This window comes from Anas platyrhynchos, chromosome 2 (genome assembly GCF_047663525.1).
Source record: "Anas platyrhynchos isolate ZD024472 breed Pekin duck chromosome 2, IASCAAS_PekinDuck_T2T, whole genome shotgun sequence".
Lineage (NCBI taxonomy): Eukaryota > Metazoa > Chordata > Aves > Anseriformes > Anatidae > Anas > Anas platyrhynchos.
Window position 1 is genome coordinate 7,909,599 of NC_092588.1, and position 27,016 is coordinate 7,936,614.

Consider the following 27,016-nt stretch of genomic DNA (forward strand, 5'->3'; position numbering starts at 1 on the left):
TTTGTTGCTAACTGCATGGTTATGACAAATGGTAGATTGTTAAAGTAGGAACTGTGTTATCAAAATGCAATCAAGAGTGTGTCAAAAACTCTGGCTCTTTGTGCAGAATTCAAATGTGGGATAGGCATTATCTCAGAAATATTTTAACCAAACTCTGGTTAAAATATCTAGACTGGAGGATGAGATAAAATATATCAACCAAACTAAAACCTTGGAAAGAAAGAGGAACACAGATGAACATAACTAAAATCAACAAGTGTGTTATGAATTGTGTTCTTTACCTGCATTTGCTAGAAAAATTCTTAAAATAGAGAACCTTTACACGTTAACAGCTGTGAGGTGGGCTCTGAGGACTTATAAGGGGGGAATGTCATATTTGCTTTTCAGGAGGTGGAAGCGAAGAAGAGGAACAAATCCAGGGAATTCTACTGAACTCAGAAAGCTACTGGAACAAATTATGAAATAGCCTGTAAGCACTTGAAAGATAATATCATGCTAAGAAATGGCCAGTTCAGTTTTGTCAAGAATAAAACATGTTAAGGAAATTTAGTTTCTTCTCTGACATGAAAACCCATCCAACTGATGAGATGAAAACTTACATGATTTATTGCATTTGTAATAAAACCTTGGGTACAATTTCACTATTACATTCTCATAATGAAAGCAGCAACATACGGGCTAGATAAAGCTACTGTATACCAACCACAAAATTCAGAGATGTGACTGAGAGCAGGTTGCAATAACTGCTACCCAAGAGGGATGACACATGAAATAGCCCCCTTCAGCTAGTGATATGTATCACTAAAATAGAAATCAAACTTACAGTGAGCACTTGGTACCAACCTGTCATCAAAATGATGACATGAAATAGAAGGAAAGACATACATATATATTATTACCTTAGAAGGAAGAAATCTTAGAAGGAAGAAATCATAGCCCAAATGGAAAAAGCCAGAAAGGCAGCAAGAACATAAAAAGATATACAAACAGAACATGAAGAAGAAGAAAAAAAAAAAAAAAAAAGTTGTGCAACTAAGCAAATACTTTTCTGAGACACATTAGGAGGAGAGGAGGAGTGCTGTAAGTCAGAAGGTAAATTTTGCATTTCATTTAGCCCCTTTGAGTAATAAACCTATAGATAGACTCATCAGTAGTTCTAAGGTCTAAGAGTTCAGTGACACCTTTGGATACTGCATGACTGCATGTTAAAAAAATAACAACAAAACAGATGTAAAGAACACAGAGAAAACTTGAGAGGAAAACTAGGATCCTGGCAAGCACTTCAGGAAACATGATTTATGAGGAAATGTTTTCAAAATTAAGCTTGTTTTGCTTTTCAAAAGGCTGCTGGAGAAGACAATCAGTAGAAACACCACAGAAATACAGAGAAGGAAAATCCCCAAACAGCTAACTCTCCTGCGCATGGAAATGTTTCCAAGAGCATTAAAAGCCAGAAGGAAATTTTGTTCTCTAGGTGCCGTCAGCCTATGATAAGAAAGAACTAATAGGAAAAAAATAATGTTTTCAAATAATATGTCTCTGAAGACATTACCAAGGGAATCCTCAAACTGCATTGCTGGAGGATTTTAAAAGAGGTTAAATAAACTTGATAAGGGATTGCAACTTTTACATGATTCTTTTTCTAAACAGGAAAACATTTTCCCACTTCAAGTCCCCTTCAACACTGATTTTCTACAATTTGATATGAAACTACTGCTTATGTTCTTTCTTCTGGAAGCTGCTTGACAGCCTTCTCAATTTAAGGGGAAAATAATAATAATAATAATAATAATAATAATAATAATAATAATAATAATAATAATAAAACACAGTAATATTTGGAAAATGCTGAGAATTTCTTTCCAACTTTGGTTTCCTATCAATAGAATAAATCCTTGATTCCTACTCAAAGACTTGAGGCTACCAGCCTGTTTTTTGTTTTTTTTTTTTTTGTTTGTTTGTTTGTTTTTTTTTTTATTTATTTTGTTTTGTTTTTAATGTGTACAGCAAGTCTTTATTACTTCCAGTAGTACTGGCACCTAGTATCTTTTCTGAATCCCCTCTATGTTTCAGTGCAGTCCTTAAGGTCCACCATTTTGAAGACTTGTGCTGTTCAGTGGTTACAAATACAAGAAGCTGACTGAATTTCTCTGACTCCTTCCACAGGAATTTGGCTCAAAACCCTTTTTTCCAGTCTCTTGCAGGGTCACATCCCTTGTTTTCCAGGATGCTTTAGTCTCTCTACATGCTTCTGTGATGCTTATGCTGCTTTTCTTCTCCAAATATTTGCACTATCAGTAGATTGAGCACAAAGCAATAAACAGAAAAAGGCATTGTTCAGCTTCCAGAGTTACTCAGTTTGTGTCTTTGCATTGTACACTGATATATGACCATCTTGACCCCTTGTCATCTTGTCTACTTGCTTCCTCAGCAGACTTTCCTAGACTTAGAACTATCTTAAAAGCAGCTAAACTTTCTCAAAAGCAACAGCTACCACTTCCATTTATCCTTTAAGTGAAAAACAGCCCAAATGACAAGAAGGTGAGTTTTATGCCAGCTACTACAGAATCACAGAAAGGTTGAGGTTGGAACGAACCTCTGGAGATCACCTAAACCATACTCCCTGCTCAAGCAGGCTCAGGGATCTGTCTCTATTAAATAAATAAATAAAGATTGAACAAAGCACCCTTTACAATGTTTATTTTTTCCTTCTAACTGGAAGTACCATCTCAGTGGAAATAAATCAGGCCTGAATAGCATTTAATTCCTCTTCCACTTTTGTAAGCAAACCTCCAATATAAAGGGACTGATTTAAGTTTAATAATTTGTGAGTTAATACAGAATCAATAATAAGCAACTATTGTTATTTAACTCTGGGAAGGATTTGGGGTGTCATAGAAGATGTGAACATCTATCAGATGAAAGTGTTTTAAAATAGTGGCTAATCCCAATCTTAAATATTTACCAAATCTGCTGGCTCCACTTTTCTGCAATACTAACTGAATGTACTAACTGAGGCTCCTGAAGATTATTTCAGGGAAGTTTGATATTTAGCCAGGAAAACTCTCAAGTACATCATTGATGGGTGTTGGCAGTGGGCATGGCAACTATGTGGCTCTAAAAATGTCTAATTCAGTACCCTGCAGCTGCTGGAAAAGTGCACTTCCCTTTTTGTTGAAAAAAGTTATGTTCCAACAAACTTCTAAGAGGCCCTGGCAGCTGGTGAATTCAGGATGCTTTTGGTACCAGCAGTTACCATGAGCCACTTTTTCTTTCCCCTTGGGCTTTTAGTGTTTGGCTGGCTCTGTGTTATCATCCACACAGGGAGTAAAAATTACTCTGTAACACTCTAAGTGGCTATTCCCCTACAGCGAGACACTCCTTTGAAGCCACTTGGATATAGGTGAGGATGAATTTTCTGTAGCAGTTGCCCTAGACTAACACTCTGATAATCTGTTCCTGCAAATTAACGTGAAAGAGGGTCTAAGCCAAGGCTGTGGATTCTTTCTTCCAGAAAGAAAGCCCTGAAGGATTTAACCTCATGGTGAGGGTTCTCTCCAGCAGCAGAGGTTACAAACTTCATCCATCTGGGACAGAGTCCACCTGATTCCCCCACTGCCTGATCACAAATTTGTCATTAAACAAACTCCTGAGCTCATGGAGAGCTGGTGGATCAGAGCTAGGTGGGCTTCCTGCAGGTAGTTCCATCCTAGGGACCCATCCTAGAAAATCATCACACCCACAGAAGGAAGGGGTCAAGAACCTTCCCCTCTTTGGGGGGCAAGAACTGTCACTTCTCCCAATTTCTGAAAACCAGCATCAAATGACGTAGATAGAAAATCATATTAAATTAGGTTCCTGGGGAGTCTATGTTTTTAAGTTAATGACAGTGATAAGCCAGTAGAAAGAATCAGGTATGCCAATGGTTCTGCAGACAAAGAAACTAGTAAATAGTCTTCAGTTTTGTCCATGCTACATAATACTATTTTTAAGGCATGTTTCCCAATGGACTATAACTCATACTGTTCTAAATACTGCAGCAAACAGATTTGTATGCTTTTCACAATGTGATATCTAGTTATGGTCAAGGTTTCCTTTCTGGGTTAAGAAAACTTTCAGCATGTTACTTAAGATTCTACCAAAATGGCTTTGAAGTTCTGTCCAAATATTTCTGGAGATACCCCATTTAAAGATTGGTCATAAAAAATGCAACAGGTTTTTGTCCTCTTTTAAATTCTGATAATTTTTAAAGAGCTTCTTCTGAGAAGAAAATAAACTATGATGTGTGGGACAAACAAAGCAATAAATGCACTCCAGCAGGGAAAGCATGCTAAACAGGAAATCTTACATTCAGAAACAAGTGTGCTTCATGTAATTCCTTATCAGTTTGCTCAGGGTCTTTCTGAGCTGAAAGGACACAAACTGTTGTACAGGCAGTCTTTTCAGATATGGGGCCTCACAGATCAAAATGTTTTGTTTCAGTACATTCATATTATTCTCCCAGGATGAAGTCAGTATTATTCATGCTGTTAACAACATGATCTTGTGGCTCAGATGGGTTCATCAACAAAGGTGAGGCAATCCAGGGAAAGCTTCATGACACAAGGTAGCTTTCTGGTGGTTAGATTGTCCCCTTTTGCAAAGCTCCCTGGAACCACAGTAAGTGGATTAATACTTTCAGGTCTTTCTACAAAGTGTATTTATATGCACTCAAAATCCCCTCATCCCACAATACTAATATTTGTGTTAACATTAATACTTATAATTACTAATAACCTGGAAGTATTCAGGGCTTAGACTCTGGCCGTAGTCCCCTATGTAGAAGATGATAGGGAATGTCCTCACCATTTCAATAATGAGTGTTTTTGCCATGAACTGTCTCTCAATATTTATTTTTACTAAACTGTAGCAAAGCAGGGTTCCTAACCTTAGCTTTATCCAGCAATGTAATAGCAATGCTAATGAATAATAATTAGACTTATTTGTAAAGCTTTGCTACACTCTATTAAACACCTGTGGCCTTGCAGCTCTAGATGTTGTATCTCAGTGCTGGGTGATGAAAACCTAAATTAAATCCTCAGTTATGCTGGCAGCCGCAGAGTTCAGTAAGGGACCAGGGGTAAACACAGCCTTGCTGCCCAGCATTTTGAATAGCTGCTTTTTGAATTTGATAGCACTGGTGATCAATTGACAGGACAGAGGACACAGAAAGCAACAGGATCATGTCCATATTTCATGTGTACTTCACCACAGACAGAGGGAGATCATGCCCACAGAACTGTGATTGCTGCTGGCCATTACCAACTACATAGTAAGCAATAAAGTAAAGAGACACATGATATGCTTTAGTGCTGTATTTTCTGACAAGGTTATCTTAGGACAGAAACTGGAAGTGCTTATACAGTCCAGCTAATAAACACAACTTGGCATTTAAGATGCAACTTTTCCAGTGCTACTGTAAACAGTGGTTTTGGTTGTTCCTACAAAACCTGCTCTACTTGGCCTCTACTTCTAGTAAAATTACAAGCTTTGGGTATTTTGGTATGCTATCTCTGTTCATCGCATACCCCTCAAGACAGCTTGAAGACTCTTCAGTGATTGTGTCTTTCCTGTACTTCTCAGCATATTTACCTAAATTCTTCTCTGTTCCAGTTAGTGTTCCGTGGTATGGTGCCTCTGAATCAAGTTCTATTCCCTAGGGATTTCTTGCCTGGCAATAGTCTATGCAGCCAATCCCTACTAATAATCTTAATCAGTTATGTTTTGTTGTTATTTGTTGTCATTGTTGTTTCATCAAAGACAACTGCTGTAGCTCTGCCGGTGTTGTTCCACCATTCATTCAAATCAAAAACCAATGCGTGCAGCTTTTAAGTGAGATTGACCTGCTCATATTAAACCCGAAGTGCTGGCTCTATTTGATACTTTTTCTGAACTTTAAGACTTGGGTCTGCAATGACTAATGTTCTTCAAAAATTGTCTTTGATTTTTAATTCTGAAAATTGTTTTCTGATTATTATTATTATTATTATTAAATATAATAATAATTACACTATCATTATATTCTGTATTAATTAATTTGGATATTAATTTATAATAATAATTTAATAATAATAATAATAATTGTTTTTTTGTTCAGTTTTGTAATGACATTAAACATAATATGTATTTGTTTCATGTAGATAAAATTCTGGACTTTTCCATACCCAGAGCCAAAACATTCTTCACTGTTACTACCAAAACTCTATTTGTTTTTACAAAATATATATTTGATACTTTTTTAGAAGAGCACAAAATCAATCTGCCCTTTGGGCATGGAATATAGCCATTTACTGCTAATTGTCTTGTTACAGTATCTCAGAACTTCTGCTTCTTCATTTCCTGTATTGGGCTTTTAAAAATTGTTAGCCTGCATCCTATATCCAGATGACATGCTACACTGTAGCATTTCAGGCCAGTGACTGGTTATTTTGGCTAGTAAGATGAAGACTTCAGAATACCCATTTTTAAGCAGTCTTGGTGTCACTCCTTGTTCACTCTCTGTTTTATGGTGCTAGTCCCAACCTTGCTGTGGTCTACACTATACCTTCCGGCAATGACTTTCCTTTCAGCCTGTTAATTTCACTGAGCAGAACTTATTTTTTGTTTTCTTAGCTTTATGTTAATTTATTAAACTTAGAGCTGATCTCAACTTCCCAAGATGTGCTTGTGGCCTAATAATACTTTCTGCTACTGCTGAAAGCTCTTTACCAGGCTCTTTAAGGTTCTTGACATCCTGGTGGATTCATAACTGGTCTCACCAGAGATGAGTAAATGAGGTAATAATTTCCCCTGATTTCCCGGGCATGCTCCTCCTGATGTAACCCAGTGTGCATTTTGTACTACTTGCAATGAGAGCACACTCTTGGCTCATTTTCATTCTGACATCAACTTAAGTCTCCAGATCCCCTTTCATTAAGGCTCAGCAATTCATTTCCCAGCCTGTGCTGATGTGTGGAGTTATTCTACTCTGAGACACTGAACTTCTTCTCCCTGCAGGATATCATGAAGTTCTTAGCACAATCATGTTTCTCAAAGCCCTTCTGGGTTAAACCTTTGCTTCTTGGTATAACAAATAAGAATCACTTTTCTTGACTGAACATCATCTTGAATTTGCTTCAGTGTGCAGCAGATGGTGATGATGGTGATGATCTTGTCATCCAAATCTTGATGAAGATCTTGATCAATACTGGACCACCAAGACACTCCACTTGTTACTGGCTTTCTGTCGTTGATTTTGAACGTGGCAGTATATTCATTTTTAAGACATTCGTGCATCCCTTAACTCCTCAACTTGAGAAGAATACCTTGGGTGATGGTGCCAAAAGCCTTACAAAAAGGTCCAGGTTTATTATATCCACCAGTCTCCCTTCACTCACATAGTCAGCCTTCTGCTGACTTCCTCCTGACTGTTTCTAAAAAAAAAATAAAAAAATAAAAAAATAGAGTTTTTGCAGGAACTGTGCTCTGTTCGGCAACGCCCATTGTCACACTGTGTTCAGTGTACCCAACTGGAGTTTGGATGCATGGGATGGTAAAGCCTACAGAGGAGGCTGCCTAGTTTATCTGGGTATGTCTAGGCTAAAAGAGAAAAAGACATGAGCTCAAACCCATTCCTTTGACAGCCCACACCACTTAACTGCTGTTTGCTCCCTTGCTCTGGTCCAGCCTCTTCCCAGAAGCTGTCACCAAACAGTATAGATAAGACTGGCCTATGCACTCCACCCCAGGGCTATTCCGTGGGGCTCTGCATCCTCCAGTATGCTCCTATGGTGTCATGCATACACTGGGGTATGCAACACACCCCCTCAGCTTCATGCCATAGAAATTTCACTCTTGTGGGTTGGAATACCACCCTCAGATTATTTCAGATCCTTTGAACTGAAAAACAAAAACAAACAAACAAAAAAAAAACCAACCACCATTAAAAATGATTATGTCTGAGGACTATTGGGACATCACTCATAGAACAGAAGAAAGCCAAGGCCAAGTGCCATACAATGTATACATGGTCAGAGAGCTTGTCCTAAGACATGATGCTCGAGCCAGTTTGGGCCACTTAGAGTCAGGGCCAGAGTTTCGGTTTTGGCACTTCTATATTTAGTAGTATGGACACAGCATCAGTTCAGGTTGAGATTTTGGTCATAAAGTCAAAAATTTAACACTGAAGTGGTTTTTTTGTTTGTTTGTTTGTTTGTTTGTTTTTCTGACTTATTCAATTTGCTAATTTGAAACAGATTTTCCATGTCCTGTTTAATAGGGAACAGCCTTTAAAGTTATTAAATAAATGAACTGCTGATTTAGAGCTATCTTTTGATTCTGAGCAACTGCCTTGAAATGGCTGGAAATAAATAAATAAATAGTAAATAATAATAATAATAATAATAATAATAATAATAATAATAATAATAATAATAATAAAGTCCAGTTTTACTGAAAGAACTCCAATCAGCTTTTCTTTTGCTCTCTTCTCCTGTCCGTACTCCATTATTTCCTCTTAAAACAGCATACCTGGTCTTTGTCAAAAGATGCCTAAAGAGACCCTGTAAACCACATTGCAATCAGTAGTCACTCTTTGTGTCCTATGTCCTCTGCAGCACGCTCTTCTTACAACAAAGTCTCTCCCCTGTAAGAAGGGAACCAACCTCCATCTTCTCTACCTGAACACAGGACAGGGAAGAAACATGAGGTATTTGTTACATAGGCGACTGTGTTTTATGCCCAGAAGCCCAAAACTATGAACATATAAAAGCACTTGGTCCCAGGCCTGTTGGTGTGGCCAGCTGTGAGGACACGGTGCCATGATAATACTTCGTGCTTCTGTGACCTTGGGTTCAAAGCTATAAGAACAGCATTTATAACCAAAAGAGAGCTGTAGTCATCTAACTGATTTCAAGTGATACATGCCATTTAGGAAATTGTCTTGCAGAACCAGACTTACTTTTAGTTAATTGCTTGGCTGTGTTATTGCTATGTAAATCTATGCACAGGCCAAAAGGGTATATATTTTTAAGTGTATTTTTGAAGCAGAGGGCATGTTACTACAGTGTTAGGAAGATTAGGCATTGATCAGGCCTTTTTACCAGCTCTCCCTTATTGGAGAGAATTCTGATTTGTACTTACTTAGGTGCTCCTTAAACTGATGGGCACCACCCAGCCTGTTTTGGTTGGTTTCAAACCATCTTGAGCCTGGTGGGTTCCAAAGTTCATCTGAGATATGTATTTGATATTACTTCAGAGAAGCTGTGAAGAAGAAAGCATTCTGGTTACACACACATGTATTCGTGCCTCTATATTTGTGTGTATAGCAACGCCCCAGCAAGACTGAGTGGGAGGTGAGGCGAAGGGGAGGGAATTATTTTCCAGATTTATAGCTAGTAAAAAAAACTTCTTTCAAAAAATAATCATGAGAGATGGGGTATAAAGAGAGAGAGGGGTGTACTGGTACTTCAGGTTTGGAACAATTTTTCTTAGCCAAATAAAGATCACAGAGAATCAAAAAGACATCAAATTGCATTTAGTGTCTTCTGTCTGGGTCAGTATAGGAGTTGTAGACTGATGTGACAGGCACCAATGTGTTTGGATTGAGGAGGTTTTCTGGTGGCTTCCAGGTCCTATGATCTCTTGGTCTGAATGGCCTAACTTATCATGTTACTTATCATGTTACTTAACTTATCATGTCACTTAGCAGACACTTCTATCCTGCACCTCCCTGGTCACGTCTCTACTGAAGAACGAGTCTCTTCAAAGTCTGTTTTATATAAATGAGTGGAAATCTCCAGGTTTGACACATATTGCTTGTCCTGACTTGCAGGACTTGACCACAAATGATCACAGTTTGAACATCCCTAATTCTCTCCTAGAGTGGATGTACATGGGGTTTTTCTCTAAATGCTCAAGTATATAGAATCCCTATTTCTATTTCCTAATAGGTGAAATCAGATTTTCTGAAAAGGCATGTGCAACTTAAAAGTACATCCTTAAATTTGGCATTGAATTTTCAGCAGATGACAGCAATTGCAACTGATGTTCAAATTCTTCCTACTCAGTGAGTGGGGATACAGGTTCCTGGCACTCCAAGACATTGGCCTGGTAGATTGAAGAAGGATTACTGATGCTATAATTTGTAGATGAATAACTGTTGGCATCAGGTGGGCTCTGTAAAATTCTCTACTTATCCAGTGCTTCAGAAATTAGTGACCTGTGTAGCTTGTCTTCTTGGAGACCATTTTTTTTGGAAGAGCATTAAAGACGCTACTTTTAGAAAAAGAATGGAAAATGGTAGTTGCAAATGCTGAAGGGAGTACTCTCTAATTAGGTTTCTTTAGCCAAAGTATATCCATTCTTATTAATGCAAAGTTTCTTGTTGGCTATGGGATGGAGAAGATTATCCACCTTTGAGAGCTGAGAAGAATTTCTGCTCATTTATAACTTGCAGTATTTCATTCCTCCTGCCTACTGTGTAGGGTTGCAGTACTGCTTTTAGTTCACAGTTAAAGCAGCTCTCTCTATTTCCTTGCCTGCTCATAGTTGGCATGAAAAGAATCAACATGAGTAAGAAAAGAATAACATGTCATGCCAGCTCAGTAAAGCTATACCTGCATTGGAACTAGTACATTCATCTGTGTATTTAGCCTAGATCCCTAAAGAAACAAACACTATATGATTGTACATACAGGTGTGTGTGTTTAACACGTAGACAGGTCTTATGACTGCAATATTCCTCCAGCAGGCCTAAATAACCTCACGAAAGGGGCTATCAGGTACCCACAAAACCAATTTTTTTAATCTCCAGAAGCCCCAAATAGACTTCTGTTTAGCCCACTGGGCAAACAAGAGGGCAGTTATATACCTGGTCACCAAACATTTCCTGCTGGGGCCATCAGCAAACAAACAGCTCAACAGCTCCACAGAGGACAGTGTGAACGGCATTTTGCTGCTGCTTCAGCTCAGGGGCAAGCAGGTGACAAAGAAGAGAAAAACAATTAACCTGCCTCAGTAGAAATCTTATTTTTAAATCAGGCAAGATAGATAGTAGCAAAGAACTTGCCTGAGTGGAAAACTTGAGGTTAAATAGGCAAGATAGTAACAGTGCATTGCACTCCAATTGTGGCAAACGTGCAAGCTGAATTCACCTGAACCTCTTAAGTCTAAAACATGGGTACCACTGAAACCTTTAAAACCCTTATTGGACTACTACCAAACCCAGGAAATGCTGGTCTTCACTGCTTGATATGCGTGAAACCATTGTCATCCTGGGAAGAGGAGCTGTTCTAGATGTTAACTGAAACCCCAGTTGGGATTTCCTCCCTTTTGTCTAACTGTGTACAAGTTTCAGAGAGTTCCTCCTGGCTTAATCTCTGCACAAAAGACAGCTTGGAAAAAGTTAATGTGTTCTTGGTGTGAGAGACATGCTTTAATGTAGACATTGCAATCTGAGCCCTATTTAAAGGAGGAGTGGAAGTATCAGGGTATTATGCAGCAAGTCTTTCTAACTGTAGTAGGGATGTAGAACAATCTCCTTGCCTTTGCAATGACATCTGTGAGCTTCAGAACAAAAATCTTCTCTTTTTATTTTTTTTTTCTCCCTTCCAGTTTGATGAATTTTTACAAAATGCATTAGCAGCTTCAACAAGAAAAACTGCAAGGAAAATGTTGTGCAATGGGTATATAACTACCCATTAGGCTGTGGTTACGACTTTTTCCTGGTAAGCAGGAGAACTGTGCTCAAACCTAACTGCATGAGCATCTGAAACTGAGTCTCTCAGATGCCTGCACTATCTGTAGGTTATGGACACTGCAGCAGTACTGGAGAAAGCACTAACTAACAGACTATAGTTTTTTTTTTTTTTTTTTTTTCTCAGAGCCAAAAACTCAGAGCCAAAAACCTTATGTGGAAATAAACATAAAGTCTATTTTAGATCTTGTCTTTCTTGGCACTTTCTTTTGGCTAGCTTTAATATTTAGCACTCATAATGTTGACTTCTCAGAAAACCAGTTCTTAGGCACTTAGTAGTTCCCATGCATCGAAGTGAAAGCGTTGAGTGCTGAATGCAGAGCTGGGGAGCCCTGTCACTCCGCAATTGAGTCCTGCTGTGAATTTTGCTCATAGGTCCCACCCCAGTTCACAGAATGTCCTGCAAAAAATGCTCATCTTGGCAAAATGCTCCACAGAAATCTCTTGAAGGTACATACTGATTGAAAACAAAACAAAACAAAAATCAAAACCCAAACCAGCTACTTCGTTCATCAAATTAATACGCAGAGAAAACTCTGGTTTTCTAAACAAATAACCCCTTTCCCTCCTCCCCCCAGCCCCCCTCCCCCCAATGAATAGATAAATAAATAAAATTAAAAATCTGCTACTTCCTTTGCAAATGGTAGGAAGTTCATATTGCAAGACCAATGACTCACCCCACATCTATGCTCTTACTGAACCAGATAAACCTGCCAAAAGCAGTTTCCAAACTGGAAATAAGTACTTATGTGGGGATATGAATAATATCAGGGAAATCTGTGACAAGGGCATGTGAATCTGTGATCTGTTGTGTTATTTATTTATAATTTTTATTGAGGTCGGTGCCTTGGTTCAAAGCTGCATTGGATAATTTTTGGAGAACAACTGATCCGTATGGCTACATGTCAACAACATCAAGGGATCCAAAGACAACAACAAAAGGCTGCAGTAGAATAAAATTCCCCCCGGATGAGGTGTGATATTTGATGGGTCACACAGGGAATTCTTTTGACATGAACCAGCAAACATCAAGTATATTTTTCATAAAACATGTAGCTTAATCCAAAATTATCCCTGCTGTATTGTCAGTGAGAACAAGGGAACACCCAGTTACTCTTGCAGTGACTAATAATATTACCACTGCTTAAATGTAAATAGCGTGCAGAAATCTTTCTAAAGTAAAGGAGTTGGTTTTTTTTTTTTTTTTTTTTTTTTTAATAACAACAATAATGTTGTGTTCCTACTTCATTCAACTCTTTTTCCTTCTTTGCTGTAGCAGCACAACTACTGAAATTTCCTGTGTTAATGTTGGCATAGCAATAAATATAATGTCTAAGGAAAGAAGAACAGTCTCATAATTAAAATCTCTTTTCATAGCATTGAGACAGATTCTGTTGCTACCCTTCGAATTAGGTCTCTACTCTGGTCTTTCTTCATTTGCTCCATCCTCTTTCTCCTGGAGCCTTGTAAGCATTGATTAGTAAATGGCTTCAAAGTGCTATTTGAATGCTAAAATATTGTTATTTCCAGGTATTTGAGCACATTGGCAGGTTTCTGCTTAGCACATATTATTATGTACTGAACAGGAATCTTTCTCTAGCATGTAAGTATGCCATTTCCCTTCTCTGTGCATATGTGCCTTCAGGTGTGCAATAGCCCAGTTTAGTAAAACAGTAAATCAGTGACTTGTTTACTTCACTTTTAAAAATCTTGGAGATTGGTATGGTTATCTCAAGTGGAAGTCATAGACAGAACTGGAGAGTAGTGGTGCTTTCAGTCGAGTTTGAGCAACCTGGTTGATCTGGTAAAGGAATGAACATAGTGACTGGACAGCTATTTCTCAAAGAGATGCTGATTTGAAAAGGGCAAGTGCATGCCAGCTACATAAATCTGTTTTATTAAATAAAATAAAAAATAAAAAATAAAAATCAAAAAATAATAATAAAAAAACATTTATAGCAGAAGTGCTCATTAGCTTGCCAGTTGGCCCATGTGGGTGGCAGCTTGACTGTCTCCCTAGCACAGTGGTTCCTAAACTACATGTCTCCACATGTTCTGCTAATGGTACGTGAGCCACTCAGCCACTATGGGAATGCAGTGTGAGCAGTTATGCAGCCCAACACAGGGTAAAATCTCACCGAGGCAGTGGCTACTGCATTGTCAGCAGTGCCACTCAAGCAAATTAAGCCTTGAAATTCCTTTTTTTTTCCTACCTGCATTCTAAGGAGACTGTCTGAAGCCAAGGGGAACGATGTTCCCCAAGCTTTAGCTGTGCTCCTTTCTGGCACATTGCAGGATTTGGCACTCTGAGTACAAACTTCAGCAATTACATCTTCACATAGTAAAATACTTCCTAACTTGGATTTTTGGAATGACTTCATTTTCTTTTGCAATCCACCAATCACCCTCAAAAGACATTGTGAATCACTGTGTTATTCTCAGTCTTTTAACTAACAAAATAGGTAGGAACAGTGCTTGAACTAGCGAGGGCTCAGTCTGGCTGCACACATTCACAGGCTTTCCTACTTACCTGGGCTAGCAGCTACCAGCTCCTGGGGGCTTCTGCCTGTCTGTCTCCAATATTTTTGAGAGTCCAACACTACATGTGTTCTAAATAACAAACTGCAAAGGTCAAAGCAAAATAAAACACTTTATGCCAGTTCTCTCATTCATTCCAAGCTCAGTACTTGTTTTTACTGCAGAAATCTTCATTTGCTGCCCATGGAATGGTTCATTCCATTTGAATCTCTGGAGCTTTTGGCCCCTTCCCTAAAAAGCGGCCAAGCACAGCAGATTGAAAAACTGCTTGAGGGTAGGCCAGACCACATAGTTCAGACACTGACCCAGATCTGTTTTCTGAAGGACTGAATGCTTCTGAACTAGGATTTTGTTTCATGATCAGATGAAGGAAGGATTAATCCCTTGGAAAATTAGTCAAGCCCATCTTCTTGTTCTAGTATTTGCACTTGTTCCATAACTTTAGGAGCCACTGCGCTAGACAGATCTTCCATAACAAACACAGTGAGCCAGTGATTAGATGACTTCATTCTGAAGATCCGACTTCAAACTTGGCTCAGTTATAAATTATTTTTCATGGTTTCATTGGATTCCTGGCCTTGTAGTTTAAAATGAGTATGAAAAAGGTTAGCCCTTTTATGAAAAAAAAAAAAAAAAAGGCATGCACAAAGCAGCTTTGTTTGTCTTAGAATGACAAATGCTTCTCTTTTGTTGTTTTAGAAATACTTTTCATCCTTGCATACATTAACTAATCAAAAGTAAGAAAAGCTGATAAGAAATTAGATTTATTAAACAATAATATTTCATAGCGCGAGCTGTACAACATGGTGAAATAGGAACCAGTTTTCCAAGGTTCTTTTTCCAAAGTTGGCACTTTTGACTCAGGTGCAGAAGCTGGGTTAGAAGGAGAGAAGCTAATATGCATTTGAACAGCAGCAAGCTTTTGTAGACTAGACTTAATAAGCTTATTGTGTAGCAAGAAAACAAAGGCAGAGAGCTTACCAGAGTTTCAGGAATTTCTGATTTTGTCTTCAAGCCACTACACGAGGGAGTATGATAACATTCTGTGGATTTCATCAGTTTGGGGCAGAGTAACCTGTCATAAAAGTGAGGCTGTTAAGTGAAATCACACACATGGAGTAAGTGCGCTTTACAAAAAGTCACAGAAGAAGCAGCCCGGTCTGTCACAGTTTAACCTGTCCCTTCGCGGGTAGTTACACGCAGAACTGTGTATATAGAGATATTCTTTACTCAGCAGGCTAGGGCCCCTTTTTGGAATAAACGATTAGCTGCGCTTCTTGCCAAAGAGCTGTTCTCTGGGAAACTCACACAGCACTTGTTGCACCCGTTGTACCCTCTGAACTTCATCAGAAACATACAAAGGCATTATTTTGTTTCTACTGAAATCAGTGTTCATTCCTAGTGGTGATGGTAATATACGAGCATAAGTTTTGCAATTCAAGATTTGGTAAACAGACTTATTTTTATATAGGATTACACACATCCGCATGATTTTGACCACCTGTGCCAGAACACCCCAGTTGCAGTCCTTTTCTCATCTTTTCCCAGGAATGCTCCTCTTTGGCCACTGGGAAAACCTGTTCAAACTCCCCTCTCCTCATCGAACTGTGTGAAACACTACACCCCGCATAGTAAACACTTCGTGAAGCGGGGCAGAAGGTCTCAGCCGTTCAGCCCTCAGCCTCTCCCCCCGCCTGGGCTGCACGACCCCGAGGAAAGGGGCGGACGTGGGGTTAAGAGAGGGGGCCAGCTGCCATACAGAGACCCTGCGCGGAACAGGCGTGCGGGCTGTAACCGCTGCAGGCATCGGCTGGCGGCTGGGGGAGCCCTGGGGCGCCGGGAAGGGCCAGGCGGAGCGGCGGATCGGGTGGCGACCCGCCCCGTGCTCCCGGCGGGGAGGCGGCGGTGGCGGCGGGCAGCGCCGCCCGGCGGGCGGGGCGCGGGCTATAAATCCGACCCGCGGGCTCAGGCAGCGGCGGTCGGAGCGCGGCGGCGGCAGCGCACGGAGAGCAGCTGTTGCGGCAAGTACCGCATCTATCTATCTATCTATCTATCTATCTATCTATCTATCTATCTATCTATCTATCTATCTATCTATCTATCTATCTATCTATCTATCTATCTATCTATCTATCTATCTATCTATCTATCTATCTATCTATCTATCTATCTATCTACTCACGCAACCACTGTCTTCATTTTCTTTCTTTTTCTCTTTTTCCATCTTTCTCTTTTTTCTATAATCTTTTTCTTTTCCTTTTTTTTTTTTCCTATTATCTTTCTCGTTTTCTTTTTCTACCTTTCTCGTTTTCCTTTCTATCTTTTTCTCTCTTTTTCTTTCTTCTCTCTCTTTTTTTTAACCTATCTTCTTTTTTTTCTTTTCCTTTTTTTTTTTCTTTTTTTTTTTTCTTTTTTCTTTTTATTTTCTTTTATTCTTTGTCTTTTTATCTTTCCTTTTCTATCTCTTTTCTTTTTCTTCCAAAGAGGACTTTGCTGGCTGCAGGCTGAGGAGGTGAAGGAGTGAGTGGCTCTTTGCAGAACAGGGGCTGTGCACTGGTGGGTGGGAGTGGCAAATGGGGCAGCTGCTGGATGCTGCTGCCATGGTTGAGGTTCTCGTGACAGCAGCGGGCTGGGCTGGTAAACAGCTGTGAAACGAAGGCACATACTTTATTACGGAAGTTGACTACTGGCGCTTGTTGCTTGTGATTCTGTGCTGTTGCAGCTCCACATTGGATTTGGAGCAGATGACAGACTTGATTGGTGTCCAGTTTTTAGTAGTCAGTTGTTTCTGTGGGGTTCTTGTCTTAATATGTGATACTAGGTGCAGTTTACTCTGAGCACTTCCAGGCACTGCTAAGGTGCATAGAACTTCACTGCAGTGTTTGCAGTGGAGGCAAAGCCTATGCATTGGATCTCATGAAATAAGAGATTTCACTTCTGCTAGTGAGGATGTTAGGTTAGTGGTTTCCATTGTATTATGGTTCTCTTACGAAAGGCTTGCATCACTCCCTATCTTACCCACTGTTTTAAGAAGTCTTCAGTGCCCAATTTTGTACCCAATCCCCAGAACTGGACTCTTTATTACTTTGAGATGGAAGTATTTACCAGCTATGTTATTTGGATTTTTTTTTTTTTTTCCTCTGAGTTGTCTATTTAAATAAAAACTGCATTTTGAACCTGAAAAATGCAGTAGTAGAGACATGGAAGAGGTCATAGACAACCCAAAGCTTTTTGTCCAGATTCTCTAAGTATTACACTGTTTCGATTTCTTCTGAATTTTTTACTTTTTTTTTTTTTTTTTTTTTTAATATACAACCGTGTCAAAGATACAGCTACTGAAAAAACAGCATTGGGGCAAGCAATAGAAATACCCTGTAAACAAGAGCTATCAAAGGCTTCAGGTAAACATGTAAGGCTGCCTTGCTGCTTTTTGTCTACTCTGTTACTGGCCGTTTACAGCAAAACACCTGCTAAGCTGGTGCAGTCTGAACTTGGCTCTGGGAGCATGCTTTTAAACATCTTGTGTTCTCTTAACTAAAGTCTAACAAAGTGTGATACACTGTTTTTATCACAAGTACTCAAGTAAACAGCAGGTAGCTAATGCTGTACTCTGACTTGCACACAGCAAGAGCTTAGTGACAGTGGATAAAATGGTAAAATAGTAGTAGATGCTACAAAAATAGTGTTCCTTAAACATTTGTACAATCTCCCAAGTACTAATACTAAGGTCTGTGGCCTTCAAGAATAATTCATGAATGGATTCAGGAAGAATTGGTATGTGATTTGACATACAGAGTCTCCTGGATAATACTGGTGCAGTAAAAACAGGCTTTAATATATTAGTAAGAAACTACTTAGGATGTATATGTTTTCCATACCTAATATTTTTCAGTATACACAGAACAGATGCTATGTCATAGGTGGGGAACTAAAGGCCATGAGTTCTGAATCTGAGTTGCTTGCACTGCAGTTACACAGACATCTGAACAGGCTGGACTTCAATTTGGAAACTTCGAAGCAAAATTTCAACAATAAGTGAACTTAGAGGTGCCCTTGAGAATGGACATGCTCTGGAGTAGCTGGCCTCAAACCAAGCTAGTGGAGAGGGGTCTAGAAAGTCTTGAAAGCTGGGATTTTAATTTATTTCCTGTAGTGAAAAGGGTTTATGTATCAGTGCCCTTCATTCATAGATCACTTCACCCAAACTGACAGTAGGATAGAGATGTTAAAATGTGAGGTGCCCAAGGAATTTAATAGCAGAACAAGTGATGTGGGTTCCCCTGCTGAGGGTGTGCTGCCACCTGTGTTTGAGAATCAGCGTCCTCACCACAGAAAAACAGACTCCTTATGTTCTGTTGTTTCTCCCATGCACAATGCTTTTTTTTTTTTCTTGCCCAAATCAAAAGGAACACTAAAGCAGATCATTTGGGTAGATCAAATGAATGCTCAGTAAAAATGGCAGGATTCACCAATTTTCTTGACTCTGGTGGAAGATATTTTACTCTTTGAAGGTTCCTTTTTGCACTATGACAATTACATGGGAAGTTCACAGTGTATTTTGGGAAACAGTTTAGCGTGGTAGCCTGGTCTTTAAGAACAGTTATAAGCAGTTGACTAATTTGCTCTAGTAGTTCAGGTGTGCTTATCAAAGAATCTTAGAAGGGTTTGTATTGGAAGCAACCTTAAAGATCATCTAGTTTGAACCCCCCTGCTGTGGGCAGGGACACCTCCTACCAGACCAGGTTGCCCTACCCAACCTGGCCTTAAACACTGCCAGGGATGGGGCTTCCACAACTTCTCTGGGCAACGTGTGCCAGTGCCTCATCACCTTCACAGTAAATAATTTCCTCCTTATATCTAATCTAAATCAACTTTTTTTAGTTTAAAGCCATTGCCCCTTGTCCTTTCACTCCACTCACTAACAGAGTCCCTCTCCAGCTTTCCTGTAGGCCCCTTTTAGGTACTGGAAGGCTGCTGTAAGGCCTCCCTGGAGCCTTCTCTTCTCCAGGCTGAACAACCACAAAACCCTCAGCCTGTCTTCACAGGTCATCTTCATGGCCCTTCTCTAGACTCGTTCTAATAGGTCCATGTCCTCCTTGTGCTGGGGACACTGCAGCTGAACACAGTACTTCAGTAAGAATCAGTTCAAAATAAAAATCAGAACACTGTTATCGGTGAATTGATGTGATAAAAATCTTTTGATTCATATATTTAAACCAAAGTGATTAATTTATTTGGCTGAAGTGCAACATATATCTTCTCATGACCAGCTTAAGGGATTTTGGCAAACTTCTAACTTCCCACAGAGAATACTGTTCTTTCGCTTAACCTCATTAGAGCCTGTGAACCTGTTGCACTAAATATGGAGCATGTATGTAATGAGATATTTCCTGCTTTTATTGTCTCAAAATAGACAGAGTGAAAGAAATTATACAGATGGGTGAAACTGGCTTGAGGTTCTTCAGGAAAAAAGACAACTAGAAAAAATAAAATTCTCAAAAATACTAAAACCTAATTATACTGGATCAACAATGTTTACATCATGCATATGGCTAGAAGTTTAGGGTAGCAAAAACACTTTTGCCATCAGTAGAGAGAAAGCCTGTGAAACTGATGGTGTGTATTAGTTCAATCCCATCAGTATGCAGCAATGGTGACTTCTCTTCTTGCACTGATTCGTCCATTTGAAAGGTAAACTGCAGGAACTAGGAGATAATGACAGATGCAGTGACTGCTTGATATTAATAGTGATTATATGTTGTTTCTTGAGACCAAATAAAACTTCCAGATGGCAGTTTTTTTTACATCTAATTTAGAAATTTCAAAGAAGTACAGAAGAGCACATTCTATACTGTCAGTAAAGCTGTTTGACCAAGTAAATGGTATTGTATGTAGACTGCCCTTTAGCTTCACCTTTTAGGTGTGCATTTGTAAGTTTACCAAATGCATGAAGGTGATGTCCCTGTAACCTTCTTGGTGAAGAACTTTCTAGAATTTTGCACAGGGACCTCCAGCAGATCGAGGAAGCAAGTTACCCCTGTGCTCTTGTCAAAAGCTCTGTCTCAGAAGTTCCAAATAAATTGTTTTCTACTACTAGAAAGCCATGGGAAATACTCTGAAACTGTTTAAAAGGCTTAGAAGAAGGAAGTCCTGATTTCAGATTTGGTAATGCATGTCGCTATGGATTACTAAAATCTGGGTTATGTCTCTTGGAAATCAATAGCTATGAATAAAATAACTATTGAACTTGTTTCTCTCAAATAGTGTTTTTTTTTCTTTTTTTTTTTTTTTTCTCCAATCTGTGTCACTTCCAGAGCCCTGGATAACTTCAGTGGGGCCAGTCAGCAGGAGGTAATCCCTATTGTTAATTCCCTTTGGCTGCAGAGTTGGAGCAGCAGTAAGAAGCCATTCAGAGCTTCTCCTGGATATGTGAACAAGTTTCGTTTAAGTGTTATTATGACATAATTAAACCCAGTTCTGAGCATCCATGAGAATCAGTACCATTATCTGCCATTTAGTTCAGCACAGCAAGTGGTTAGAGAGTAAAGCCTGCAATTATCCAATTTTCAGACTCAAATGTGCAAGCTCTTTTGTTAACAATGAAGATGAGTTTTACTTCTAGCAAAGGGCTGATACAGGATCAGGCCTGTTTTGTTTCCCAACTGGCATGGGAATGTTGTCTTTGGATAACACCCAGCAGTTTGTTGTCAAACGGGACATTCTCCACACAGAGGAGATCCACAGTGTGCTTGTGGATGCACAACTGGTCTGCCCATGCTGATGAAATTTTCCACAGCTGTATCTGTTTGTACAAAGCAGGATGTATGTCAATTTTACTGCTCTAATTTTGTGTGGCTGATCACGTTTCCTGTGTTTCTTTCGGGTTTTGTGCTACTTCCTTTCAGTTAATTGTCACAATTTTAATATATCTTTTTCATCTGCCAGTCATTTTCTTTCTCTTTATAGCTGGAAGTCGGTCCACACAGATCTTCCTTTTCAAGCCCTGTTTTTAAAATTGGACGTTCTCTACTCTTCCAAGCTTTTAACTGGCTACTTCCTGTCTGAACTAAGTATAGCTTCAAAAGTATAGCTCTTGTAGCTTCTTTTCTACCATGTATATGTCAGGCCAGTCTGCTAGTATTGTATGGATGATGTAAAAGTTAATGGAAAGAGCAAACCTTAGAACCTAGAGCAGCATGAAAACCTAATTGACTAAAGTGTTTTTTTCCATGTGCTTTTTTTTTGGGGGGGGCATCGGCCATGGTGGTAGTGGGGGTGGTGTTATTTATTTATTTCCTTGCCATTTGTCTTGGTTTCAGCTGAGAAAGAGTTAATTTTCCTCCTAGTAGCTGGTATGATGCTGTGTTATGGGTTTAGGGTGAGAATAATGCTGATATCACACTGATGTTTTAGTTGTTGCAGAGCAGTGCTCACACAGAGGCAAGGACTTTTCATCTCCTTATGCTGCCCCCCCAGTGCTGGGGGTGTACCTGGATCTGAGAGGGGACACAGCCAGGACAGCTGGCCCAGACTGGCCATATGATGTCATGCTGAACGACTAATATGGGTTAGCTGGCTAGAGTGGGGGGCGACTGCTGCTCAGAGGTGGGCTGGGCATTGGTCAGAGGGTGGTGTACAATTGCATTATGCATCACTTGGTTTGTACATTCTATTATTATTACAATTATTATTATTTCTCTAACCCCTCTCCCCCCCCAAAAAACAAAAAAAAACAAAACAAAAAATGATAGGGTTCTTAATCTGCACCTGAATAAGATTCTGTAGATGGAGAACTGAACATTGCACTCCAGATGGGGTCTCATGAGAGTGGGTCAATCTTCCCTTGACCTGCTGGCCATGTTGCTTTTTATTTTTATTTTTTTTCCTTCCCTAGGATACAGGTGGCTTTCTGGGCTGCAAGAAAATATTGCCAGTTCATGTTTACCTTCTTCATCAACCAACACCCCAGGTCCTTCTCAGGGCTGCTCTTAGTCCATACTCTGCCCAGCCTGTATTTATGCTTGAGATTGCCCTGACCCCGATGCAGGACCTTGCATTTAGCCTTGTTGAACTTCATGAGGTGCACACATGTCCACCTCCCAAGCCTGTCCAGGTCCCTCTGGATGTCATTCTTTCCCTCCAATGTGTCAACTGCACCATACAGCTTGGTGTCATCAGCAAACCCACTGAAGGTGCACTCAATTTCACTGTACATGTCACTGACAAATATATGAAGTAGTGCTGGTCCCAATACTGACCCCTGAGGAACACCACTCATTACTGATCTCCACCTGGACATTGAGCCATTGACCGCAACCCTTTGAGTGCAACCATCCAGCCAATTCCTTACCCACCAAATGATCCATCCATCAAATCCATGTCCCTCCAATTTAGAGACAAGGACATCATGGGTGACAGCATCAAATGCTTTGTACAAGTCCAGGTAGATGTCAGTTGCTTTTCCCCTATCCACCAATGTTGTAAACCTGTTGTAGGTCACCGGATTTCTCAGGCAGGATCTGCCCTTAGTGAAGCCATGTTGGCTGTCACCAATAACCTCCTTTTTTTCCATGTCACGTATATACAAATGTATGGAATGGTAGGCAATGGAAAAGTAGTTAGGAAAGTAGAATAAAACTTTAAAAGTAAACCTTATTTGTTAACAGAGTAAGCAGACATCCATACAGGAAACATACTATTAGAGGAAGGAAGGATTGCTCTTGCTGTGGCTTTTTGGTTTGCTGCCTTCAGGAAGCTCCAGTGCACCTTGTCAAACTACTAACATGTCATTTTTAATATTGCTAGAGTTCTAGAGTGCTCTAAATATATTTTGTATGTAATGTATCCCTGTTAAATTTTAGGTTGCATTTGTATCTTTGTACAAAGTTGCACCATATTGGGGTGTTCAGTGAAATAAAGGCAGTGATGAGCTTTATGATGACCCTTTATATTTCAGCATATTACAAATATATTTTTTCTTGTATTATTTCATTTAAGAACATCACATATTTTTCTTCCATTCAGAACACCCTGTATTTTTTGAAGTTGTGTGTAAAATGCCAGATAGCAACATGTGCCTTGATGACTCCAGCCCCTCTTACAAACATCTGAAAAGTGGTAACTTAAACTTTACTTCCTGATATAACAGATGCTGATGATGGAGCATAGATGGGTGAGATTTTCCAAAAATTCATCTGAGGAAGAAGAATTGCTTTTTGTCCATCCTGAAGGAATTTGAAAGCCTTTATTTTGATAAGCTAGGAGTATTCTGGCACTGGATAGCACTAATTTAGACACTTATTTCATCAGTCTCATATGTGGTGATACAGGGAGGAATATGCTCAGCCTTTAGGAAGATTATATTGTATCTCTAGATGTTGAGGCCTGCAGGTAATATGACTGTTACCCAGATCTACCCTTGAGTAGTTCAGTATGTGCAAATGCTTAAATTTGAGTAACTATAATGGGAACTTCCTGGGAAGAATTAAAGATGTGTCCTTAATGCAATGGCCATTTGCGCAAAATCTGAGTCCTGATGAAGTTCAGGAATGCTAAAGGTCTTCCCAGAAAAGTGGACTGAAAGTTCAGAGGAAGAAAATGATATCCATCCATTGTTCTTTTCTCCTGAAAATCAAACAAACACCATCAAGACACTTGTCATGGAAAACTTCAGCCCAGACATTTTGGCAAGGATTATAAAGAATTATATATTGATATTATAAAGAATTATATATTGATTGTAACATCAATAATCAAGTAATTTTAATAGGTGGCAGAACAAGTAGTCTATGAACTCAGAAGCCGTAACCCATATAGGATGACCTAATGAATACATGTAAATAAAGATATACCATCAGCCTTAGATTTGATGTTTTTCAACATGATTGCTCATCTTTGCAACACCAACATGAAAACACAAAGCAAATATAAAGAAACCACTATGTACTTGCAAGGATGCAGACTAGAGCCTGATAACATTCTTCATCTCTGAGTGTACTACAAGCCTGTCCCTTCTGGAATAACCTCAGTATGTTTTTGCCTCTAACTTCTACAGAACCACCCACTTTTTGAAGTAGTTGCAGCTGGGCAGAAGCTATGAACTATTAAAGCATGGCAGATTGAAAATAAGAGGGGGTGGGGAGCATGGCCTGACACTGGTGAGCTGCAGGAACAATAGCTTGTTTCTTGTCTGTTTAGAGTGCAATCTTTGTGGCAGAAGTTGTCTCTTGCATGTTATGAAATGCTTAATGTGTCTTTGCAGTATTCCTTATTTAAACTGCCCCTAAAATCCAGCCTAATACCCAGGTGCAGGGGAGTGTCAGGGTTTGAACCAATATATTGCCTTTAATGTTTGCTTAAGACCTTTACATTTGCAGTCATTCAAGGAGGAGTAGAAAGGATGTGAAGGATGTTGAGAGGATAGTAGGAGGGTTCTGGGGCAGTGAGAGGAGACATGCTGTTTTGGTGGTATAAGAAAAAGTCTAGGAAGACATCTGATTGCTCTTTGCTCTTTCCACCCTGTGGTTCCACCACCCGCAGCCTGGAGTTGTTTTTAAAGAAAAAAAAATATATAAAATTGTGCAAAGGCACAATTTTGGCATGAGAACAGATGGGCATAATGAATTTTGAAGTAACCTTAGGCTGCTATTTAGACGTTGAATTTCTTCTCACAAAAGCCCTGGGTTCTCTTACCAATACATTGGTTCATCACAGTCTGCAAGGACTTTCTGCAACCGTGTCAGCACTAAACAGTGGTTGCTTGAGGAGGTGGGTTGGGATGACGGTGCTATTCATAGCTAAAAAGTCCTGGGCAGGCAACTGTATTTTTAATCTCTTTGAAAAAAACTTCATAGTATTGGAGATTTCACTTTCCACAAGATTCCATCAGTTTCAGCATATGCCAGATGCTAAAGAACTATGAATTTCAAAGACTTTCAAGGTCTGTAGTTTGCCCCTCCTGGAGTTGAGCTGTAATACTCTAGGTAATATCAGGGACTGCTACAATTGAGAGAGGGGGAAAAAAAAAATTAAAACATTGCAAACTCTCCATTTTCATGCCAATTAGGACTATAACAGTTGCCCGTTATATTGTGGAGAAGGTAGGGATTTGCACCATAGGGGAGAGGGGGATGGAAGGCATGTCTTTTGGCTAGCACTGTGACCCTTCCCAGTGTCAGTTTTTACTCCCATGAAGCATGGGTGGACCTCAAGCTTTCCAAGGAACATTTGTCATTGCATCCCCCAGCAAGAGTATTGTGCAAACAGCACAGTTGCAACAGTTTTCTTCAGTTTTGCTCAACATCTGTGGAATAGAGAAAGGGGTTGCTTCCAGTTAACTTTGTTTTGATGCTCTTATCAGTGCTCAGCTGCTGGAGCATATCATGCATGTGAAGAGTAACCAGTCCCTGGTATGAGGAACTGGCAGTTCAAAGGCTCTGTCTGATCCCAGAGTGCTTGTAGCAGAATAGCTCTGTGCCTATACAGGTGCCTGTGCCAGCCACCACACAAGTGAAACAACCAGAACAAAAGGATTAAAGACAAGCCTGGAGTTTTCTAACCACAGGGGTATGATAAAGCCACAGGCAAGTGTAGCTGCAGGGAGCGCCGTGGTCCTGCACCCAGGCAGTGCTCACAGAAGTCCATCAAAAGATCAGTTTTTGGATCCATCATCAGTTTTCTCCTTGTGGCTTAACTTGGCTGTTGCTTGGCACAGGACTCAAGCTCTTGGCTAAAACATCTCAGTTTCCTAATCAGATTGATTAGCACACAGCATAAATCTGAATTTTAAAATGTCTAAAACTTTAAGCCCTACTTATTTTTGCCTTTGAAAACTGTTGTTATGCTCCATTATGCTATTAAGAACCTTTTTTTTTTTTTCTTTTTTTTTTCCAGTCATCAGCCTGAGCTTTTATTTTTCACTGAAGTGTGATTGTGGAGTAACTGACTAAGGGGTTTAAAAATAAATAAAACTAAATAGAAACAACAAAAATAATTAAATGAGGGGTCAGCAGTGTGCTGTGCTTTAAGAAGGCTGGGTAACAGAGATGCGCGGGACATCTTTTAACCAGAGTGTACCCTGCCACCCTGAGGCAGCGTAATTGTTTCAGTTTCCTGATATTAGTACATTTAAAAATATGCTTTAGTTCATCACCTTTTTTGATTTGAAACTTTAAGTGATGTAAGGGTCACACTCCTTCCTTCTTATCAGGTTATTAACTTTTAGTTGCAAATCGAGATCATCATGTACTAACTACATGCTAAGGAGAAGCAGTGAGTCCTAAGTAGCTGAGCAACTTCAGCTTTTGACACTTGCTGTTCAAACTGCTTAGTCGGATGATATATAACCATTAAAAGTGTATTGTTGGTTTTTTTTTTTTTTTTTTCAAAGGGAAGATCTCTCTGGAAGAGTCATTTCTATTAAAACCTCTTTCATGATTTATTGTGTGAAACTATGTCAGAGAAAATCAGTAGTCAGACAGTACACAAAGGACCTCGTGACACCAGAGCCTGTAACAAAGAATAGCTTAAACAGGGCATAGTGTGGGCAGATGCTTATGCATGAACTGTTTTGGATGCTTGCAAGATGATTAATTTTCAAACAAATGATAAACAGGAAGATTAGATTTGTCAAGTTTATTATGAAATATCTGAAATGTAAACCATGCTTAATGAGAGCATGCATTGTGGAGCATAACCATACAGTTG

The 27,016-nt window shown here is 39.5% G+C and overlaps 1 protein-coding gene and 1 long non-coding RNA gene across 3 annotated transcripts in view; one reads left to right on the top strand and one right to left on the bottom strand.

The window, feature by feature from the left end:
• Nucleotides 1-1,965: 1,965 nt before the first annotated feature.
• On the bottom strand, nt 1,966-15,789 carry LOC106019385 (uncharacterized). 2 transcript variants are annotated; one of them, XR_003495851.3, is made up of 5 exons: nt 15,293-15,789; nt 14,304-14,395; nt 9,160-9,279; nt 8,548-8,696; nt 1,966-7,451 (listed from the first exon to the last, which is right to left on the bottom strand). It is a non-coding gene; the product is annotated as an uncharacterized lncRNA (long non-coding RNA). The 2 variants fall into 2 exon arrangements; XR_001194161.5 differs by lacking the exon at nt 14,304-14,395 and having other exon boundaries at nt 15,293-15,775.
• Nucleotides 15,790-16,193: 404 nt separating this feature from the next.
• Nucleotides 16,194-27,016, top strand: part of NDRG1 (N-myc downstream regulated 1) — a 42,746-nt gene continuing 31,923 nt past the window's right edge. The window contains exon 1 of the mRNA XM_027452731.3: nt 16,194-16,332. The gene's annotated coding sequence lies outside the window, so the exon portion shown is untranslated. The remainder of the gene's footprint in view (nt 16,333-27,016) is intronic.